Source organism: Ambystoma mexicanum, chromosome 8, assembly GCF_040938575.1.
Source record: "Ambystoma mexicanum isolate Mex_15411 chromosome 8, UKY_AmexF1_1, whole genome shotgun sequence".
NCBI lineage: Eukaryota > Metazoa > Chordata > Amphibia > Caudata > Ambystomatidae > Ambystoma > Ambystoma mexicanum.
Genome location: NC_090929.1, coordinates 538,350,051 through 538,372,816, shown reverse-complemented (window position 1 = coordinate 538,372,816; position 22,766 = coordinate 538,350,051). Strand labels below are relative to the sequence as shown.

Genomic DNA, 22,766 nt, shown 5'->3' with positions numbered 1-22,766 from the left:
TTTCTCAATTTGGCCCAAAGTTTTGATCTGTTGACGCAATCAAATGCCTGTTCGAGATCCATCGAGACCATATGCATCCAAGTGCCGGATTTTAACGCCTCTTGCTTGAGTATCGCAATGATGAGGAGGTTCAATCCAGTACCCATCCCCTTGACAAACCCCGATTGACGGGGATCTGACCTTCCAGTCTTCTGGGCCCATTTGTGAAGTCCCGTAGGAGGATGGAGGCAAGGAGTTTCCCCATAGAGTCAAGTAGGGCGATCGAGCAATAGTTCTTGGGGTTAGCTCGATCGCCCCTCTTGTATATGGGAACAATAATTGCCTCTCGCCAGGTGGATGGAATTTGTTTCATTGTTATAATCTGCCTAAAGGTCAAGTACACCAGACGGCTCCAGTCCTCAGGATGTTGTGTGAGTACTTGGTTCGAGATGCCATCGGGATCAGCAGCTCTCGATCCACTGAGCCCTCTGATTCTTATTTCTAGATCTTCCCAGTCCACCTGGATGTCCCATAAAGGAGCGCTGCACCTGTCATCCAAGCTCACTGGATCACCAGGATCCGCAAACAGGTTAGAAAAATGGGCATGCCAGCTGGCCTCACTCACTTCATTCAGCATATTATCTGTTCTGAAGTGACCTCCATTATTTAGCAATTCCCAAAGATCCCTACTGTTGTTATGGCATACTCTGAGCACGTGTGCAGCGTCAGCTTACAAACGTTGGCTTTTGGTGGCAATCAGCCAATTTTTATATTTTTGCCTCCGCAAATGACATAGCTCATAAGAATGGGTTGAAGTTTGAATTTTTAATTACCATAATGACTGCACGAAGCAAAGTTTAGCCTTCCTTACTATCGGATCATATGCATGCTTAGAGGGGAGCTTGTTAATATTGGAGTTTTTCGGCCTGTGAGAGAATTGTTTTAGCATCCAATTATATTCAACACAGCCATGATCCAAGTCAACTGACTTTTCAAATAACGTGCAGATTGACGAAAGATCTTCCTTGCACACCCTTATTCGATTTTGGCTCAGTTTACTTTAATTGGCTTAATTGTTTGCCTCCGTTTGGGGTTTTCCTGTTTAATAATTCGAATCGCTACTAGATTGTGATCGCTCTCAGGTTGAGGGACACTTTTCAAATGGTCTATTCTATATCTGAGCAGGCTAGAGCCAAAGTAGTAGTCAAGACAAATGTGCCTATCCCACAACCCCAAGTGCAGGACCCAAGTATGTTCCCAGAGGACTGTCCATTCAGCATGTGTAGGTCTCTCACACCTGTTTCGGGGAGCCATTCCCTGATGCTGTCTTTTAATTCAGACTCTCATCTAGGCAGACCATTTTCATTTAAAAGATGAATGTTTAAGTCCCCGCACAACATCACCATGACATTTTCACATTCAGCTAATGTTTTATCAATCACCTTCATAACAGCTTGGACACATTTTACTTCCTTAGAGGAGTTAACTCTACAATATACATTCAAGAGCAACAGGGTTTCTAGATGTTTCATACCAGGGGATGATAGTGCCAGGACTTGGACATAGAGATTGGGTGTTTGATGACACAAAACTTCATACCCAGCATCGACTTTTTGGGACTCATTACATGGTATGCGGTAACCATGGCGCTGTTAGCGCCATGGCTGCCGCCGGTATTTTACTGTGTCCGCCTTGGTGGATGGCGGAATTACCGCCCTACTCCAAGGTGAGTGGGGCGGTAATTCCCCATTCACCAAGGCACTTCCCCATCCCCATTTTTGCCCCCATAGGGCTCAATGGGAATGGGGAAAGAACTAATTACGGTACCGCAAATTGCGGTACCGTAATTAGCACCAAGGTCCCTTTCCGGGCCCGTTCCTTAACGGCTGCTAAAACCAGCCGTTGAGGTCGGGTCCGGCAAAGGGACCTCGCAGTAAGGCGGTAAGGGTTTACCGGTACCGGTGCCCTTACCAGTAGCGGTAAACCCTTACCGCATCCCGTGTAATGAGGCCCTATGAGTGTTAATAATCCTGAGGAGGGCCGACCCATTGGCCCTTCAATAGCTGGATTCAAAAAACACTCATAGCCATCACAAGAGGGGACATCCCTATGCCATGTTTCCTGGAGACAAATAATATCATACTCTCTGAGAGTTAGCAAACCATTTGTGAACAATGCGCTAATGTCTCTTGTGTTCCATGAGCAACAACAAGTTAGGGGGCTTTCGTCCTTGGCGGTTTTCGAATGCTTACTAGCATGTGCTAAAGCACCCGCTAACCAGTCCCAGTTGTCCGGTTTAGACTCCAATCCTGCTTTTCCCAAATTTCGGCTGTTGTCAACCGTAAATTTAACTTTATGCAGATATTTTTCTTCTGGATGTGCTACACATGAGGATTTATCAGAGGTTGACTGATTTTACTAGGAAGAGGGTACACACTTTTCGTGGCACTTGACTGATTCACGTCCTTTAATGATCTTATGTTGAATTTGATGAGGCTTCTCTTGATGTACAAGTTTCTGTAAATCTGCATAGGAAGGCCACTCCATTCCTTCATACTCTCTGATGTCATATCCAAGGGGAAGTAGTTTTTCACTCTGAAGCAGGACGGCAACTTTGATGGACTTCGAATGAAAGTGAAGAATAACCCAACCCAATCCAATTTCTGTTCTGAAGTGAACTCATCCACTTTGATGTCTTTGGTGGAATCAAAGCATAGGTCACAAACATCACGAAAGAGCTTCATAAAATTAGTTTGATTTAGGATGGGGCATCTGAGCCACTTACAATTTGTTCCAAATGGATTTTGAATGTTTCAGTTTTATTGCATTTAAGGCTAAAAGCATGCCTGCTAGCTCGAGCTTGCTTAGGCGGACTTTTGGAGAGAGGTGTTTGGAGTGGGACAAGCGATTTCGCTTTTGTTGTAACGTTAGTAACTTTTTCTCCCATTTTGAGTCATTGGTTTTCTTATTAGACTGCTCAGCAGCTGATCTTGTTGCCAATTTTTCGATCTCAGCCAATTCTGTGTTCGAGAGATTGTTCCACTCTTCATCTTCCAAGTCCTGTTCGATAAACCCCACCAAGTCGCTCAAGCATGTATCATTCTCTCTGTCATTAGACTTTTCCCGAGCTACACTACGCAAAGTTTTGAGAGGATCTTTCAATACCTACACAGTGGTCTTTTAGGAGACTGCCTGATGGATAAGGGTGGAGGAGTTCTCAGGTTTTGAAGAAACGACCTTGAGCCATTAGATCTATGTTTACGTGTTACTGTTTGATTTGTTGTCTTTTTTTCTTTTATTAGATGTTTGTCTTTGGTCCCCTTACTCTGTTCAGCGTCTGTATTATAGAAGATGGAAAAGAAGTTAGATTCTTTTTCTGGATAGTCGAGAATGGTAATCTTGTCAATTCAGTGACCTGATGCTCAATCGGCGCTGTCGCTTGAATGACTGAAACAACGTCTTGCCTCTGAACCCCTTTACAGGCAGCCTGCATCCACATGCAATCCTGGCTTCCATCAAATAGATTTATCGGATGTCTCTCTTCTAGCAAGATCACAAAGGCGATTCTGCCAGACAGCCAAAGTTTCGGCTTCTTTTGTTGAGACGATCCTCCAATTTTGATGTCATCCTTTCTAGTGCGTTTAGTTTAGGCAGCAAAGTTGTTAATAAGGCACCTTGATCTCGAAGAGTATCGTTGAGAGACTCGTACAGTTAAGTAAACAGTGTTAAGGTTATTGCAAGTGAAGCCATGATTAACCTCTGGGTCTCTAACAAGCCAGCATTTATACGTTCATCCTCATTCAAAGAGTGTTGTTCTTCCCACAAAGATGAATGCATGCTTTCTTCAGAAGACTCAGCTGTAGTACGGCTAGAGGGATTTTGCTGAGGAGTGCGGGCACTGCTGCTCTGTGCAGCCTGATTTGGAGGAAGCAGAAATGGTGCCAAGTCACCTCCCTCCGGGCACTCATTCACTCGCACTAATTCGAGCAGAGGCTCTTGATGAAGATTGTTCGGGTCGCTTTGCAGAGATGCTGTGTTGAGATCTTCATAGGACATATTGGCCTCCAGTAGAGAAAGTCTGTCTTGGATTGATGCCAGACTTTGTCTTTTTTTGTGTTGACATTTTCTCTGTTAGTTCCGAAAGATCTTTGGCTAGTTGGGCAGCAATGTCGGAATTTTTACAAGTGGCCAGAGCTGGATACAAGGGATTGGACTCAGTGGAGACGACCTCAATACTCGGAATTGAGCAAGGTATGGTTGAACAGTCTTGGGAGTTGTAAGAGATTTCTCAAAGGTGTGGACTGATGGTTTTGTTGCCTTGCAGTTTCCTTGTTGTGAGAAGCAGGCCGAGTGGAGTTAGCCGTATTGCTCTGCAGCAGAAAGTTATCTTTTTTCCACCACAGGGAGCATATCAGTGCATTTGATGGGGCCAGGGTGTTCAACGTTGCCATCACAAGTTTCAAAAAGAGTCATGTAGGCATCCTCAGGGCCACACGTCGGCAAATTTGGAACCTCTGGAATGTTGAATTCCAATTCCTCTGCCATGTTTAAAGCTTTTGATTCCACTCTAGCTAATTGCCAGGTCTCCATGCTGTTAATATGGACACTTCTCTGGCACTGCGGTCGCAACCACCCTCCACAAGTGTATCTCACAGTTTCAGTAGCTTACTTGCTGTCGCAGTGACTTTTTCAGGAATGATTTTCAAGTTATTTTGTTTACTCGTACAGTCACACCAGAGCAGGGGGGGGGGGGCGGTGTAGCGAGCGGGTTATAGTAGTTTCATAAAGGATTAATCAACATCACAATGCCTATTCAAGCACAGGCGGGCTAATTTTTGAGGAGGTGGTAAAGTTGAGAGCTGTTGTTTACTTTCGTATGAACACTTAAGAAGGTGACAATGAAATTGACAAGCTCACCGATCTGACACTTGATTTGATTAGTCTACTCGCACAAAGCACGTGTAGGGTGACCAGGTTTAAAACACTCGTTCATGGCTTCAGCTAGTATCCGGTCAGGATTCGTGCGGAAGATGAAGAGGTGAGCGCTATAAGTATACTCACTCACCCAGGCAGAGCAAAGTTACATGTGACTATAGAACAAGTTAGCAAACGTGGAAAAAGGCAGTAAGGATTTCTCGTTGCAGCAAGCAATCTACAAGTGACTCACACCCTGTTATTAGTTGCTGGGCGGATTAGTCCAGATTGTCACAGCTCACAGCAGTGTTCCGGCCCTCCACCTCACATCCAAACACAGAACACTAAACACTCTGCACAATGCACTCTGCTTTAGTTTTTGACAAAGCAGCTTTCTGGCAAAGGTTTCAGAGGCTGCTTTATAATCGATTGTCAACATGTACAGTGTAGGTTGGTCCTTCATTAATGCCCTGTTTTCAGTGTATTGATCATCAGAATATTATGTGAGGTTGCCAACTCAGCCCTAAAACCTGTTGGGAAGGGACCAAGGATTTTGCAATCAGTAGCCCATTCATTTAGTGCTCTCAGTACAATTGTTGCAAATATCTTTCCAGGTACATCCAATAAGGACAGTAACCTGTAATTCTCTGGGCCAGTAGAAAGGTTATTTTGATAAATGTTGATCAAAATTGCTTGTCTCCAAGATTGAGATAGTAGCCCTTCCCTGCACACTTTTGTAGAGGAACAGGTGGATGTGTTTTCCGTAGCTCCCGCCCCCTCACCGTTGTCATACTGGAAGCGCAGGAGAAGGGCTGTATGCGGGGACCCCATGTGTTGTGGCTATACCGCAGTAAGTGTATGAGAGACAATATGTACTCAGGCAACCACACCAAATGTACCCTTGCACTGAAAGAGTGAAAGGATGTCAACACGCACCTTTGTACATCATGTAATGCTGAGTGAAATCTGATGAGGCCAGAGTGATGTCATAAAGAAAATATACGAGGATATACTGAAACAAAATGAAAATACTTAAGAATAACAATGTAACTAAGGTGGCAAGAGAAACAATTACAAAATGATGAAGTAATCATATATAAAGAAGATGAAGTCATTTGTTGACCAATTAGTGTAAATACGCAGTAACGCAAGGTAGATGAGACATATAGAAGCTTGCTATAGAGGAAAATATAACTTGGCAAGGACAGACGTTATAGGAAAATGGACAACAGCTTGTGTAAAGATTCAATCCAGCTACCTCAGAAACAGATCAGGGGTGCAGAGTCAGGAGATGTTGGAGAATTAGCTCTCTGTGCAAAATAAAGAGGAGTCGGTGTTGGCCTGGGATCAAGGATGCTATTTCAAGGAATAATTGCGAGGCACAAAGGGAGGCAGACGGATAAGCCATATACGTAAGACATATTTCTCTTATATTAAAGAAGAAAAAAACATTTGCAAGAGCCAAGTATTGACCAATTAACAATGGATAAGGCTCCTAGAAGATGGAGTGAGCAGGTCTCTAGAGGCCAAGAGGGGCAGGAACACCCAGCATAAATAAATCAAATAGTAGTAAATAGGAGGTCAAAATCGACAAATTTGCGATCTCCTCAAACGTGATTCCGAAGTCAAAAACAAGAGCTATTCATTAAGCCTCGGTTGAAGATAGTGATGTGCTTACACTCCCTTGAATGTCCCAGAACAGAGAAAAGACTACAAGGTCAACTACAGACAGGAAATTTTGGCTTATGGTTGGACAGATGAGAGATGATGGATTAATTGGGAAAGGTGGGAGTAATCTGACATGACTGAAGCACCTAGCTTTCATTTTGCTTACGTGATGCTAGCTAGCCGAAAGTCCAAGGTTGGGTGAGAATGCCAACCAATCAGAGGGTCTATGGGGCAACATGCTATACAATGTTACATAAACCAATCCGTTGCCATTTTCTCTGTGATAATCAGTATTATAGCTATTCAGAGGTAGTTCAAGGCATGTCCTACAGATAAAGAGGATAGAAAAGTTGACTCTTTGGGAAAGAGAGTGTTTAAAGCAGGGAGCATGGCACTAAAATCGAAAAATATGACTAGCGCCTTAGCTAAATACATACACACCCTTTGGGATGTAGCTGCCCTTACAGCAGAGCACATTCCAGAGGGAGACGAAGGGAAGGATTTTTAAGTCTCGTACAAGATGGAAAACATGCAATGAGGCAGCCTTTACAGTCCAGCCTGGATATGGTGGATGCAGTAAGCAGGTCCATGGCTGCCAGGCTTAGGCGCATGTCTTGGCTCAGGAAGTCAGGTTTTCTGCAGCTGTCCAGGCACGTTTACTTGACATGCCTTTTGACTGAACTTTTCTGTTCGGAAGAGCAGGTAGAACTCCCTGTTCAACACCCGCAGAATTACCCTCACCTGAAGGTGGAGCAGCAAAATGACTCCCTCACTCATAAATCTGTGGTAGGAGCCAGACTGTCATGTACAATCTGCAGTCGGTGAAGCATAACTTCGTATGCATGGGTGCTACAAACGTAGCAGACGGTTACTGTCTCGCATTCTAAAGAGAACTCCCGATTGCTTCCCAAAGCCAGATCGGCCTGGTTTCCAGATCCGCTCCAAACAGGAGATTCTCATCCTGTTGGGGAAAGGTGCAATAGAAGCGATACCTGCAGCAGAGAGGAAACTGGGTTGGTATTCTCCCTACTTCCTAATCCCCAAGAAGGACAGGGGAGTGCGACCCAACTTGGACTTGTGATGCTTGAACAAGTTCCTCAAGAAGGACAAGTTCAAGATGGTAATTCTTTTGCAGACCCTTCAACACCAGGATTGGTTGGTGTCATTGGACCTTCAGGAGGCGTACTTCCATGTAAAAGCGGAAAGATGCAGGAAAACTCTATCCTCTGGACCAGAGTATTATCGTAAAACGAGAAACTGAAGAGATATCCAGAGAGCAAAACACTATTACTTACAAAAGTATCAAATTATTTTATTTATCATGATACAAAAATTTGAACAAGTCAATTAATGGCATTCTACTTTGTAGAGCATCAATAAATCACGTAACACACCAGCATAGAAGAACAAATAACTGTGACTAAAATACATCCATCTCAACAAACATTCATAGTGCAGCATCCAAACCATACATCATACATAGTGACATTCAACCAACCAACAATGGCTAAAAAGATAACTAAATTAATTAACATTATTTGCCAATTGGGAGTGGGACAAACATTCATCACATCCCATTTGATTATTTTAATGTTTACAAATATATTAAACAAACAGCAATAGAATTCATTAAAAACAATCTATCACAAGGGCGGATCTGTGAGGAGAAGTGTTATGTAGATCACATCCATTAAAATAATCAAATGGGATGTGATGAATGTTTGTCCCACTCCCAATTGGCAAATAATGTTAATTAATTTAGTTATCTTTTTAGCCATTGTTGGTTGGTTGAATGTCACTATGTATGATGTATGGTTTGGATGCTGCACTATGAATGTTTGTTGAGATGGATGTATTTTAGTCACAGTTATTTGTTCTTCTATGCTGGTGTGTTACGTGATTTATTGATGCTCTACAAAGTAGAATGCCATTAATTGACTTGTTCAAATTTTTGTATCATGATAAATAAAATAATTTGATACTTTTGTAAGTAATAGTGTTTTGCTCTCTGGATATCTCTTCAGTTTCTCGGCTTACTTCCATGTGCCTAAACATCAGAAGCACAGAAAGTACCAGAGGTTCGCAGTTGGCGGTTCTCATTATTTGTTTCGGGTTTTGACATTCGGTCTCACCTCAGCCCTGAGGGTTTTCACCAAGCTTAAGGTAGTGGTGGCAGCAAGTCTAATGAGGGAGGGGATTCACATCTGCCCCTACCTGGACGACTGACTGATCAGGGCTGTTTCTCTAGAACAGTCCCAGAGTCATATCAGTCGCACCTGCCACTTCCTCAACAAGCTGGGCTTCTCGCTGAACTTCAAGAAGTCCCACTTGACACCTTCACAGGAGTTTCAATTCATTGGAGTAATTCTGTATTCAGCCTCTGGAAAAGCTTTGCCACCTGAGTTAAGGGCTCAACACCTCTTGCAGATGGTCCAAAAATTCCAGAGTTCCCAACGTCTTCCAGCCTACGACTTCCTAAGGTTGCTCGGTCTCAAGTCATCCTGCATTTTTCTGGTACCAGAAGACCGTCTGAGAATAAGATCCCTTCAGTGGGCTCTCAGATCCCAGTGGTCTCATTTGTCTGGCAGAATGACGGACCTTCTTCAGGTCCCGAAAAAGGTCGCCAAAGATCTGTGGTGGGCCAGCCGAGAGAATGTGATAAGAGGCGAACTCTTTTGCCAACCATGGCCAGAGAAGACAGTTGTGACAGATGCCTCCCTCCCAGGATGGGGAGCGCACATGAGAGATCTTTCAAAAAGCAGACACTGATCTTAGTCGGAGTCAGACTCCATAACAACCTTTTAGAGCTGAGGGTAATCAGACTAGAGATGATGGCCTTCCTTCTGTCAATACAGGGGAAGAGTGTCCTGATAATGACGGGAGGATAGCTCTGTGGCAATGCGCGGGTCTTGGAAGCAAGACCACGCTGAGAAAAACACAGGTTCGAATCCTGGACCTGTGCTTGAAAAGAAAAATAATAATAAAAAATAAAATAAAGAACAAAAGAATAAGCGCATTATAAATAACCAATGAAACTAGTGCCTAGAACCTACGGGTTATGTGCGCTGTAAATGCTAAATAAACACAGTGGCCATGCACTACCTCAAAAAGAGAAGGTGTGTGGGGTTACTGCCCCTGTGCAGAGAGGAAATGCAGCTCTGGTTCTGGGCACTGAGAGAAGGAATCACTCTTTGCAGTTCATCTAGCCGGAGAATGTACGCATTTCCGACAGTTCCCGTCATTCCTCATGTCATCAGGAGGTTGAGGAAGTTTGGGAAAATCATGATCCTCATTGCTCCAGATTGGGCCAGGAGAACGTGGTACCCAGACCTTCTGGAAATGGCCATCTGCCCTCCAATTCATCTTCCCCAAAGAGAGGACCTACTCTCGCAAGAGGGAATGTCGCATTCTTCATTCAGAGATCAGAACTCTCAATCTTCACACCTGGTGTCTGAAAGGGTGAGATATAAGGATTGGAACCTTCTGGAAGATGTAATGGAAGTGATGCTTTCGTCTAGGATACCAGCAACTAAATCCCTGTACCGCTGCCCTTGGAATAGGTTTCGCAGTTGGTGCAGGGCAAAAAATGTGATCCATTCACATGTAAACTCCCCCATGTTCTTTCTTTCTTGCTCAATCTAACTCATTCTGGGTTGCAAGTGGTTACGGTGAAGGGCTTTCTTAGCGGCACTGTCAATCTTTAAGAGATCTCTGGATGAGAGATTGTACTTCAAAGTTCTGATTGTGCATCATTTCTTAAAAGCTTAACAAATGTGTTTCCACCTATTCCCTTCATTGTGCCATCATGGGATTTGAATCTAGTACTAAAATATCTTGTGAGAGCTCCATTTGAGCCCTTACATTCATGCGCTTTAAGAATGCTCACCATGAAAACTGCCTTTTTAGTAGCTATCATATCTGCCCGTATGGTAAGTGAGCTACAGGCCCTGTCTTCCAAACCACCTTTCACATCCTTTTCGAAGGACAAGGTAATTCTAAGAGTTGGGTCATCTTTCTTTCCGAGAGTTGGGTCGGAGTTTCACCTCGCACAACATATTGTGTTACCATCTTTTTGTCCACTTCCTCATCCATCAAAGGAGGAGGAGAGACTACATTGCCTGGACCCTAAAAGGGTGCTAAGCTACTACATTACAAGAACGGGAAGTATTCGTCAAGATAATCAGCTCTTCATTGGTTACACTGGTCAAAGATTAGGCTTGGCTGTCACAAAACAAACAATCTCTAGATGGATTGTCATGTGCATAACAGAATGTTACTCTTTGGCAAGCAAATATTTGGCCGAAGGTTTAAGGGTGCATTCCGCTAGAGGGGTGGCTACTTCCTCAGCTCTGGAAAGAAGGGTGCCAGTGCGGGACATTTGCAGAGCGGCAACCTGGCCATCACTTCATACTTTCAGTATATTTTACTGTGTAGATTCTTTATCAGGAGAGGAAGCCAAATTTGCCAAAGCTGTCCTTCATAATATAAACAAATAGGTAATTTTTTGGCACCCACCGCCTAAGTCAAAATGCTTTGGGAGTCTATCAAAGATGAGGCATACGTGGGAGTAAACATTCCATTCAAAGAACAAGTTACTTACCCGTCACTACATCGGCTCAGTGAGGGCAGGAGCCCTACTACCACCACTCCAGCTGCAAGAGCAGCTCTGCATAAGAAGGCTCAGCTATATCCAAGGACGAGTTGGCATTCTGCATCATCATTCGACCAGCTGACATTATATCTGCTGATGCAGGTATCTCCAAAGTATCCAGTGTTAAACCTCCTCTGATGCACCTCTCCCTTCCATGGAAACTGCGTGCAGGAACCTGCGAAAATTCCACCAGTTTGCATACTCCGAAGTATACCTCCAAAATGGCTGGTGGATCAGCGACTTGGCAACCCACTGCCCCATTGTTGATCACTGTTGCCTAGCAACGAATCCCTGAGCTCGATTTGAGCCTATCGTGGTCTGCCGGCAGGCAGAAGCCAGCCCTTGTTGTAAGGCCCTTATTAGAAGAAACCCTGTCTGTGCCTGTCTGTGCCAGAAGTGCAGAAGGTAAGGCACAACTCCATGGCGAAACATCATTCACACCAGAGTTACACCACTGTGCACTCCACGCTCTTGAGGACGCTACGAAGCACTTTAAACTTGAAACCGCACCAGCCGGACCCTCATCCACACGGCCCGCACACCTACCAATTACTCCATCTGAAGACACAGTGAGTTTATGTTCACAACCTAACGGAACTTATACACACTACCGTATTAAGTGACCACGTTTTTTACCATGTCTGTGCTGATTTGTATGCATTTGACCATTATTTTTTTATGTATTCACTTCAGTGCCTACACTTTTGCAAACTTACTCCTCTAGCAGCTAATTTGTTAATTTGTATGCCCGAGCCTCCACAGTGTCCTAGTCGTATTCCTGCTTTAGTTTCCCTGCACATGCATATCACGGTGTCCCTTTCTATCGGATCATCAGGTGATTTCCACCCTTAGGCACGACCCTGGCTAATGCCTGCATGTCCATAGGAGCTTGCTATGATTATTACTGCCAGGCTTCACTAAGCCTGGGCACATTAATGTCGCCTCCCATTGCATTGACCGTTTGAATCCTCATCATCGCGCATTAACCGTGATTGCACTAGTCACAATAGCCTACCCTGCCATACCTACCTGCACCTGCATGAATAACAGCATCGTTCTTGCACCCACAACGTGCTAATTCAACTGCTTTGCACACCTCCAAAGTCTGCCCCTATTCTGGGCTCTGCCAACCCTTCACCATGCCCCACACTAAGTCAGCAACACTGCCCACCTGCAAACCACACCCTAACATGCTTGCCGTGTCCCCCAAACTCCCCACGTCGGCTGACATCCCACCTACCCGCTTTCTCCCACCTTCATCAGTCCTGCACTAATCCACACTCTCAGCTACTGAACTCTGAGGCTCACCACTATGAACGTCTAGCCAGCAGACTAGCAATGCTTTGGTGCCGCACAAAACCACTGTACTACCCAGTACCCACAGATCACAGAAACGATATTCTCAGCTGGCGATCCACTCGGACCATAGTCTCACTGAACACAAATAGCTCTACCACCAAACACACATCGCCTAACACCTCTCATAGGGACACCCCCACCCCGCCTGTCAGCTCTACCCAGTTCTCCACCCTCCCCATCCCTGCCACACCGCCCATATTGGCTAATCATCCACACTCCACCCAGCCCATCCAGGCCGACATGGACTACAAACAGGCATACACGAAGTCACTGTCGCCCATCACCCCCAGCCACAAAGTCTCTACCACACAAACAGAGTCTAACATCACCCGAACTAGGTCACGTCAAGGCACACCCGCTACTAACACCAGCCTTCCCCTTATCCCCCTCCAATGAGCCCTTATCAATGCACGTTACCTCCCAGCTCATGCCACTGAGATACAGGACCTACTTAACAACCACAACTTAGACCTCCTAGCCATTACAGAAACCTGGCTTCACGAGACAGCTAGCCCCTCCAGCTCTATAGCCCTCTCGGAAAGATACACCATCTACCAGCAGGACCGCCTGCATATGAAAAAGGGAGGTGTAGAGCTCTTATAGCCAAAGATTCCCTTGCCCTCCGACAAACACACTCTTCATTGCGAGGCAACACGGACTCCATCGCCCTCAAACTCTCTCTGTCGCCTAATTGCACCATCACTATTCACATCATTTACCAACCCCCAGGCCCACCCTCAGACTTCCAGGAAAACCTACTCCACCTACTTGGAGACAACCTAAAAACTACCACCAAAACAATAGTACTTGGTGACCTAAACCTAGGCCTTTATGACTTAAAAGACAAACAGGCCAAATTGCTTGCTAAATCCCTAAACAACATGGGATTCCTTCAAGGAATAACAGATTCAACTTACTCAAAAGGTTGCATCCTCGACTGGATTGCAGACCAGAACTGCTCTGCCTCAGACAGCAACAACACCCCTTGCCCATGGACAGACCACAATCTCCTTCTCTTCTCCATACCAACTCTTACCAAATCCATAAAGCCAACAATTCTTCTACCACCACCCTTGGCCAGGAGCTCCCAGAAACTAACCAAGGATACCCTCCTTCCCTACCTAGAGTCTCCTGCCCTAAATCCTCCTTTCTCAAACGACCCTACAGTACTAGCTAAAATCTACAACGTCACTCTCAAGAACGCAGTTGACATCATAGCCCCACTAGCACTAATGAAAGCCAAAGCTAGGAGACATGCCAACTCATGGTTCATATTGAAACTTCTTGAACTACGCACCCTTAAGTGCACCGCACTCACCAAATGGCCAACTAAACCCCATGACTCCTCCAAAGAAGACTTCAAAAAATGTGCTACTCAGTACAAAAAAGCCATTATCCTAGCCAAATCCACTTCCCTTAACACTAGAATCACTAATGCCATATCAGAGTCAAAAGAAATATTCACTGTCTTCAGGGAATAGTGACTCCGGCACCCCTACCCAAGACATTGTGAAAGATGAACCATGGTGCTCAAGCATCCAAACAGCCATGCTTAACATAATAAATCTCCTACAGAGTAAAATTCGATCCAGCACAACAGCCTGACCATGCCAGACCTCCCCATCTCCCCCACTCCTAAAACCACCACCCAAGACAAACCACGCTTCACCTTCAGAGATGTCTCAGAAATTGGCCATCCTCAAACACATTAAACCCTCCAATTCTAAAGGGGATAGCGCCCAGCCAATATGATCAAAAACTGTGCAACCACCCAAGCTCCATTCCTCACGGCATTCATAAATGCCTCCTTCACTTCAGGTATCATACCTCCTTACCTCAAAGAGGCCTGGGTATGCCCTCTTCTGAAAAAACAAACGCTAGACCCTTCCTCCCCTAACAACGACCGGCCCATCACGACGGTCCCATTCTTGCTGAGAATTCTCGACAAAGCTGCCTACACCCAAATTCAGCACTTCCTAGAAACAAACTGCATCCTAGGCAAGAGGCAATCAGGCTTCCTGCCGGACCATGGAACTGAATCAGCAATATTGGACCAAAAAAAACAACTCGCGGAAATCATGGATGGAGGGAAACCAGCATTACTCCTCCTTCTAGATTTATCCGCCGCGTTCGACCTAGTGAACCATAAGACCCTATGCGATCATCTCACCACCCTAGCTCAGTTCACACTTGAAGCCACTACATGGAAAGGGAGAGCCATGAGGGTATTCTCAGAGCAGGCCAGCGCAGCACATACCACCATTCACTGCAGAATCCCAGAGGGTTCCTACACCTTTCCCACCCTCTACAATATATTTACTAAACCTCTCTTTGACAAACTGGACACAATCGGCATAGCATACACAAACTATGCCGATGACACACAAGTCCTCCTCACCGTCTCGGGCTCTTATGAAAGGGATGCCAAAACACTTCACAATACCTACACCAGCATCCAAGCCTGAATGGCAGCCGACGGGCTTTGCCTAAATGGGGAAAAAATGTTAATCCTTTTAGTCGGCCCCAAGGAAACTCTCAACAAACTTGATAAGCAATACAGCTTCTTCACCATTGACAACACACAGATGCTGGTCTCAACTTCTGTAAAAACACTGAGGGTGTACCTGGACTACACTCTCTCCATGTCTCGCCAAGTTAGCACCGTTGCCTCCTCAGCCTCATACACTACTAAGCTGATAATGCAGTCAAACCATACATATGTACCCAAAACGTTCTCTCAATATCCAGAGCTACTATAGGGGCTAAACTAGACTACTGCAAAGTACTCTATGCCGGCACCGCAGCAAAAAATGTAAACAGACTCAAAATAATTCAAAATAACGCACTCAGAGCAGCACTCAACATACCAAAAAGTGAGCACATCTCCAATGCTAGGCGTGCTGAACACTGGCTCCCGATCAAAGAACGCATCGTCTTTAAGACCCCAGCCATCACCCACAAATGCCTTGCCTTCACAGCCCCTCCTATCTCTCAGAGAAACTTGTCAAAGCCGGCTCCTCCAGGCCTACTAGATCACACTATTCCAACCTACTGGACATCCACTACATCAAATGGGCCAAAGCTGGCGGTGCCAGCTTCCCATTCATAGCTCCAAGACAATGAAATGCCCTCCCAACTACCCTATGGAATGAGACCTCACACCTTACCTTCAGCAAAGCCCTTAAAACAAGGCTCTTCAACTAGCCCACACATCACCCATAGGCGATCCCCTTCACCACCACTGTCTTCTTGAAGGTAATAGTTGTAGCAAGTTCACCTGTAACCCTCTGAACTGTAGATTCTCCCTATCCTCTGTAACAGTATACTTTGTACCGTTATCTGTTCTCTGCCTATCTCTTCTGTTTTATTAGGTTCTCTGTAACCCACGAACCACAGGCAGGCTGTCATTCATTTGTAACCAAGCAAGCCTTCATGCAACAGCGCCACGATGCCCAAGGGCTGCTTTGTGTGCTTTATAAATGTAAAAAATTAAAAATAAAACTTTGAGCTAGAACCATGCAATAGCTATTCAGCTTTCTAGATGGGTTCAGGGAATTGGGAGGGAAATGGGAGCATGGCTGGCTGAGGATGTGTCAGGGCTGTTGGGGGGCCATTTTTTTATGTTTGGGGGCCCCCCTTGCCTTGCTGATTGTGAAAATAGGCCAAGGCACACGTGGAGTGCTTACATTAATAATTAAGTCAAAATAATGCAGCAAGGTGGTTGAAAGCTGCAGATTATCAGTAGTTTAAGTCTGCCAACATGGGGGACATTGGGGAAGCTGCCTAGGGGCCCATTTCAACTGTAAAAGCTGAAAGGCTCAGATGCCATCCCTCAGTGTGGAGACTGACAGCGCAATCGGTTTACTGGTCCCACTAAAGGCTACGCTTTAATGACCCCCAAGATTAACCATGCCCCAACTCTCATCCACAGATCCTACCTAATCTTATTGTATATATGTATATTCTTTATCTGACGTGTCAAGCTGTAATGTATCATACTTATATTTTGCCTTACCGTGTATCTAAGCTTTTAAGTATTCATGCCTTTCTTTTCTCAGTTGCGCCCAGCTACCTTTGGGTACGGCGCGCCAAACAAAATCAATAAACAAACAAACAAGCAAACTCACTATCCGCTTTCAAAACTGTCATCCAGCCCCTGCCAGGCTGACCAACAGAGCCGTGGCCAGATGGAACAGGATACAAATGTTAAATGGTGCCTGGGCTTCGCTGTTAACAAAGGCCCTGCAATTACTAACATAAAACATTTCACTGTTAGCACCTGCATTCACATGCATACATTTTTAGGTAATTGAAATCATGATGTGGGGTTAGCACTTGCATGCCAGGGGAGTGATTAGAAGGGAAGTGGTGACATGAGACATCTCATTCTCACAGCAGTCCTTAATCTGATGTTTCAGAAATGACGGTGAGAGTTAGCTGCTTGTAACATTGAAGCTTCACCAGAATAGTCTCATTCGAATATGGAAAGATGTTAGATGCCCCCACACAAGTAAGCTTGCCCCTCCCTGAAAGGCCTCTTCCATTAGCGCCCCCCCCTTACATTTTAGCCTACGTGCACCTCTGATGTCATGAACCCATGCCTTAATGAAGTGGCCCGCAGGGCGGCTACATTTACGGGTGGGGCTGCACAGCACACACACTCCTCTCCTATCAATCAGCGTATTGACGCTGAACAACGACAACACACTGACTGACAGAAGAGGAGTCCTCTCTTGTCATTCAGCATGTCTACGTTGTCAGCTGAATAACGGGAGGCAGCAGAGCTCACTCCTGAGCCCTGCTGTCTCCCATTATTTTGCTGTTTGTTGTAGAGCAAAACGGATTCGCAACACCCAGCAACATATTTGCAGGGGCAGAGATCAGACAGCAAAGTCCCTCGTGTAAATAAAGGACATGGGTGGACTGTGCTGCCTTCTACTTAGTAGAGGGTGCTGTGAGGCCCCCTGTAAGCACGAGGCCCGAGGCAGTTTGCCCTTCTTGCCCCCCTTCCTCGTGATGACCCTGTTGCTAGGCCTGGCAAAGATCTGGGGCTATGCTGCTGTTGGGACTGCCGGGACTCGGGGCTAGCTAGACTTTTGGTTGTAGCCCCTGAGCTTCTATCCGGGGCTACAACCAAATTACCCGGGGCTATAGCCCCGTCAGCCGCCCCCTGCCCTCCACCAACGCCTCTGCGTGCTTGTCCACTGAACCGTGGATATTCTGCTCTGAACTGTAACACACCCCATGCTTACCTGGTAAGGAAGAACCTCAGCTGTCACTCCCAAAAAGAACATACATGTCATCCATAAAGACACGACTACTTATGGTAGCTGCATTTAATAAACCATTGCAAGCCATCTTTCAAGGACATCCACAAATATATCTCTGGAATACCATTTCCGTTGCTATGTTATGTGATCTCCTCTACATAAAAGCCATGAAGCACCCTGCATGCCCCCTATTGTCTATAACGGGGTGTATTATGAAAAAGGAAGAGTCCATGGGGGTGGAGAGATATAAACTATTGTGTGTGGGGCGGTTTGAACGTGTCGAATGAACTCCTGTGTAGAAGGAAGAACTTATTTTAAAGAAGGAATTTACAGACAAATTAAAACAAGCATTGGCAAAGCCAACAGTTGTGGCGTTTACTGCTGTTCTTTGCCTTTTGCATTTATAGGCACCAGGGTGCAAGGAAAAGAGCACACGGTTTCAAGTGAGGATGTGAGAAGGGATGCAGCTGTGCAATAGAATGAGAAGGGGAATAGAGAAAGGGAGGAATCCATTGAGAAAGGGTGCCATTAATGGGCAAGAGGAAACGTGAGCAATAAAGGATGAGAGTTCAAGGGTAAGATAAAAAGCGAGGGTGTGAGAGAAAGGATGAGAAAAAAGTAAAGGCTGAAATGAATGGGGAGTTTTGAGAAGGTGGAATGAGCGTGCATGAGAGGGGATTTCTTCAGGTTCAGATTTCTTCAGGTTCAGAGGGCACACAGAGAAAGAGACGGCGCACAGAGAAAGAGAGAGCGTGAACGAGAGTGCACTCAGAGACAGACAGCGAACAGAGCGAGACATCGCACAGAGGTGGAGCGAGAGAAACAGCACACAAAGAGGCACGAGTCACGGCACAGAGAGAGGAGCAAGTGACTGTGCAGAGAGACAGAAGGTGCATGGAGAGAGAGTGACAGCGTATGGAGAGAGAGCACGCATAGAGAAAGTGCATAGAGAGAGACTGCGTATGGACCGAGACAGCGAGAGTGCGTACCCAGAGAGAGACAGCACATAGAAAGATGGCGTAGAGAGAGGCAGACAATGCACAGAGATAGAGAGAGCGCAGAGAGAGAGAGAAAGCACAGCGAGAGAAAGCACAGAGAGAGAAAAATCACAGAGACAGCTCACAGAGTGCAAACACAAAGAGAATGACAGCGCATGGAGAGAGAAAGAGAGCGAATGAGAGAGTGACAGTACATGGAGAGAATGTGACAGTGCATGGAGAGAGAGAGCGCGCATGGGAAGAGAGAGATAGAGCTCATGGAGGGAGAGAGAGAGGCCATGGTTAGAGACAGACAGACAGCTCCTGGAGAGAGAGAGAGAGAGAGAGAGAGAGAGAGAGAGAGAGAGAGAGAGAGAGAGAGAGAGAGAGAGAGCTCATGGAGTGAGAGAGAGAGACAGCTCCTGCAGAGAGAGCTCGACAGCCCATTGAGAGAGAGTTCTGCCAGAAGAAATGAGCGCCCCAATGCCAATAAGGTATTATTATTCTGCATTGAAGAATTTGTGGTGTCGATGGCTTAACACACTGTATGTTTGACCAATTGGATATCTCACAAGTGACCATTCATTTACATGTTGTTTGATGCACAACCAAACAATGTAAGGGGCACTGGGCCTCATTACAAGTTTGGCGGTAGCCTTTCCGTTAAAACCGGCAGGCTGCCACCAAACCTGCGATTTTTCCGGCACCTGCGAATGGGCAATTACCCATCAGGCTCAATGGGAATTGGGAGGTCGGATGCACCGGCACCAGTGAATCCGACTTGCTCTGCTCGTGGGTGCAAGTACGCCCGCCAGGTCAGTCCTGGCGGGCGGCAAGGCACCCGCAAGCAGAATTCATAGTTTACCGGTCCGGTAACAACGGTACTGGCAAGCTTACCGGTACCGTTGTTACCGGACCAACAAACTTATAATGAGGCCCAGTGTCTCTTTCAGTCGTCATTGCTTTAGCGATGACACTAGGGGGCATGGCAGGAGGAAGGGAGCCACATCCCCGATCAACAGCTACATTGCTGCTGCCATAACGTCGTTCCAGGGGTAGGGAAGCTGACAAATGGCCTCTCCACCCATGACCAATATGCCTCCGTGTGGACCAAGTTGTCATTTAAAGTAATAAAAAAAGGCTCTGGCACGATCATTTGTGTGGGGAAACAACAGTACAGGGTGAGACCAAGAGCATCTCACAATAGTTAGCGGTGGCTGATCGGCATGGGCAGGATCCATGATTATGTGCTTTTAACACACAGAGCCCACTTGCTATCCCTAGTAATTACACACAGGAACACATCCTGTGCGATGCTCATTTGTGTGCCTATAACACTTAAGTCTGCATCATTGAATGATGTGCAGTGTCTCGCAGGGATGTCATTTAGGGGTCGCCAGAGGTCGCAACTGCGACCCCTGTGGTCTCCCTTGCGACCTCTAAAAAAAACTAAAAAAAAAAACGTTTTTTTTTTCTTGTAATGCAAGCTCCTGAGCTGTGGCCAGCACCATGTGGCTCTTTACTTCGGGAGTGGCTGGCTTTCTTGTTCAGGCCCCTTAAAAAAAGAAGAAAAAATAAGAACAGGAGTGTCACAAGTCTAACACTTTCAGCACTGACCCTAAATAAGAAAGAATAGGAATACCAAATAATGTGTCTTTCTGGAATTCTATACAATATTTTCTAGACTCATTAAAGGTTTATTTCATGCACACTCCAGGGGGTGAGTCACTGATTTAGTCTGTTCTTAAATGCCTCAACTCAGCCTTTCATCCTTCTGAGGTCGATAAATGAGTACCAACACAGGTTGGGTGATATTGGGTGTATATTGTTTCTCTATAAAGCGCTTAAGCATAAGTGCTATATAATGACAAATCATAATCATTTGGGCACGTACGTCTGCTTGCATTCACAGTAATTTGGTAATAGGGGCCTATACACACTGATCTTAACGATACATATGGCGATCCATTCTTGTATGAAATGTAAATCACATCATAGTGATATCATAACCATATTTATCGTAGTGTACAATGCTATGTGATGCCACTTCCTGTTTTGTCAATGGGTGAAAGGTCGTGGTCCATGCTTCCCGCGATATCACTTCGGGGTGGGGTCAAATGACATCACTTCTTGTGAGGTCATCAGGGGGTCAAGGGTCGTGTGATGTCACTTCCGCTACCCCTGACATTTTGGTGAAATGACGTCCCTGGTGTCTCATAAACGTCACCCGAGTTTCACCTCTCACTAATTAAAATATAGCCGTTTAACTAGTAAATGCTTTAAGGTGGGCATGCGTTGCTTAACATTCTTCAACACGTGCTTGTTTCCTTCCTGGCGTGGATCTCTTTGTGACTGTACACACTTAATAACATGTGTAAATCTAAAACGAATAAACTGTAATGAACTACAAATAACTCAAAACGTGGAGGCTTTACTCCTCACCAGCTTGATACAAGATTGGCCCGGGTGCGTAATCTGGGGATGGTTTGCTTATGACTCCATCAGGGGAAACAAGGGATTTGTCTCACATAGCAGGTTCGAGAAACTATAGGTTTTGTGTCAAGTGTTAGTGTCAAAGTTAATAGGAGTTAGTCATTTGCCAAGGACTGACATCCTATGCCCAGCTTCCAGATATTGCCTTCTTAAAGCCAGCTTGTAGCATTATAGCCATGCCTGACAAATGACTTTCCCCATGCCTATGCAGAAGCCTAAACTCTTGGCTTTGCCAATTCCTATTAAGAGTGACACTTGCACATGTCACATGCTGTACAGTAAACAAGCACAGCGCCTCCCACGGCAGACACCAAGAACTGTGTTTAAAACAGCAGGATGTACAGAATGCAACAGCGAGCATTCTTGCATCTCATACTTTCTCTCTGTGGTGGTGAGCCTTTCAGTCATCAAAGCTACAGTATAACACTATCCCGTGATGCAGAATTGGGCCATTCAGCTGCCCTTGCATCGCAAACTCATCAGCAACAGAAACCTGCAGTTGCACATTCCAGTCAGAGCTGCCCCTCTCTGAGACCCATCTTCTTTGTTTAAACGGCACAGCGATTTCAAAGTGCCACCAAGTTTGTCACCAACTTCCCTTCGTCGCTTTGTGCCAGCAGCATCCAGCTGAAATGCAGCCCTTGCTTGACGAGTGGAATGACACTGTCTAAAGAAATACACATTTTCTACAGACTGCGGGCAGGGTGGCATCCCACCCAAAGTAAAACCACGGGCACATGTGTAAAAACAACCTATATAAAAATATTCCTTCCTGACACACGTAACCACATGTGGAGCAACCGGTGAGTCCACGCTCTCAAACAAAAGCTAGCCATGTTCTGGACATTAACCTGCCTTCATAAAGTATCCATTCAGGTAACAGGGACCTTGCTCTGAAAACAGCCACTGGCAAAGGATAGGGGCTTTAGAGCAACGTACTCCCACAGCCTGTCAAACATGGCAAATGGTGGTGGCAGTTGAGGGTGATGTGGAGGGAGGAGAACTGGAGCAGCCAACAACCTGCATGGAACACAAAGTTTCTTTTAGTAGCGTTAGAACGTTAAAGAAACAAACTTCCTTACCTCTCTCTTCCAATCTCTTAACTGCAACAAAAAAAAGAAGAAGTATGCCGAGGTATTCAAATAAGCCAGGTGTACTAATAATGCTGAAATAAAAGGGCTGCCTGGGGGAAAACAAACACAGATTGGAGATCAGATCATACATCATACTGACATCACTAACTGGAGATCCAATCAGGTACTACAGCAGAAAACACTAGACACAAACTGCCACAAGCAAGTCCATGGACAATTTGAAAGCCATTTTACCAAACACGTACCTTTAACAGTAAATTCTTGTTTTATTCTAATTGAAAACCAAATACATTAAAATATGTAACATAACTGAAAAGATGCAGTAAATATTTTTTAAAAGCATCAATAAACTGAAATAACT

At 45.4% G+C, this 22,766-nt stretch overlaps 1 long non-coding RNA gene across 1 annotated transcript in view; it reads right to left on the bottom strand.

The window, feature by feature from the left end:
- The window catches only part of LOC138472195 (uncharacterized), a 243,487-nt gene extending 220,961 nt beyond the window's left edge, over window positions 1-22,526 (bottom strand). Inside the window, exon 1 of the long non-coding RNA XR_011268571.1 lies at window positions 22,394-22,526. This is a non-coding gene — a long non-coding RNA (uncharacterized lncRNA). The remainder of the gene's footprint in view (window positions 1-22,393) is intronic.
- Window positions 22,527-22,766: the final 240 nt, after the last annotated feature.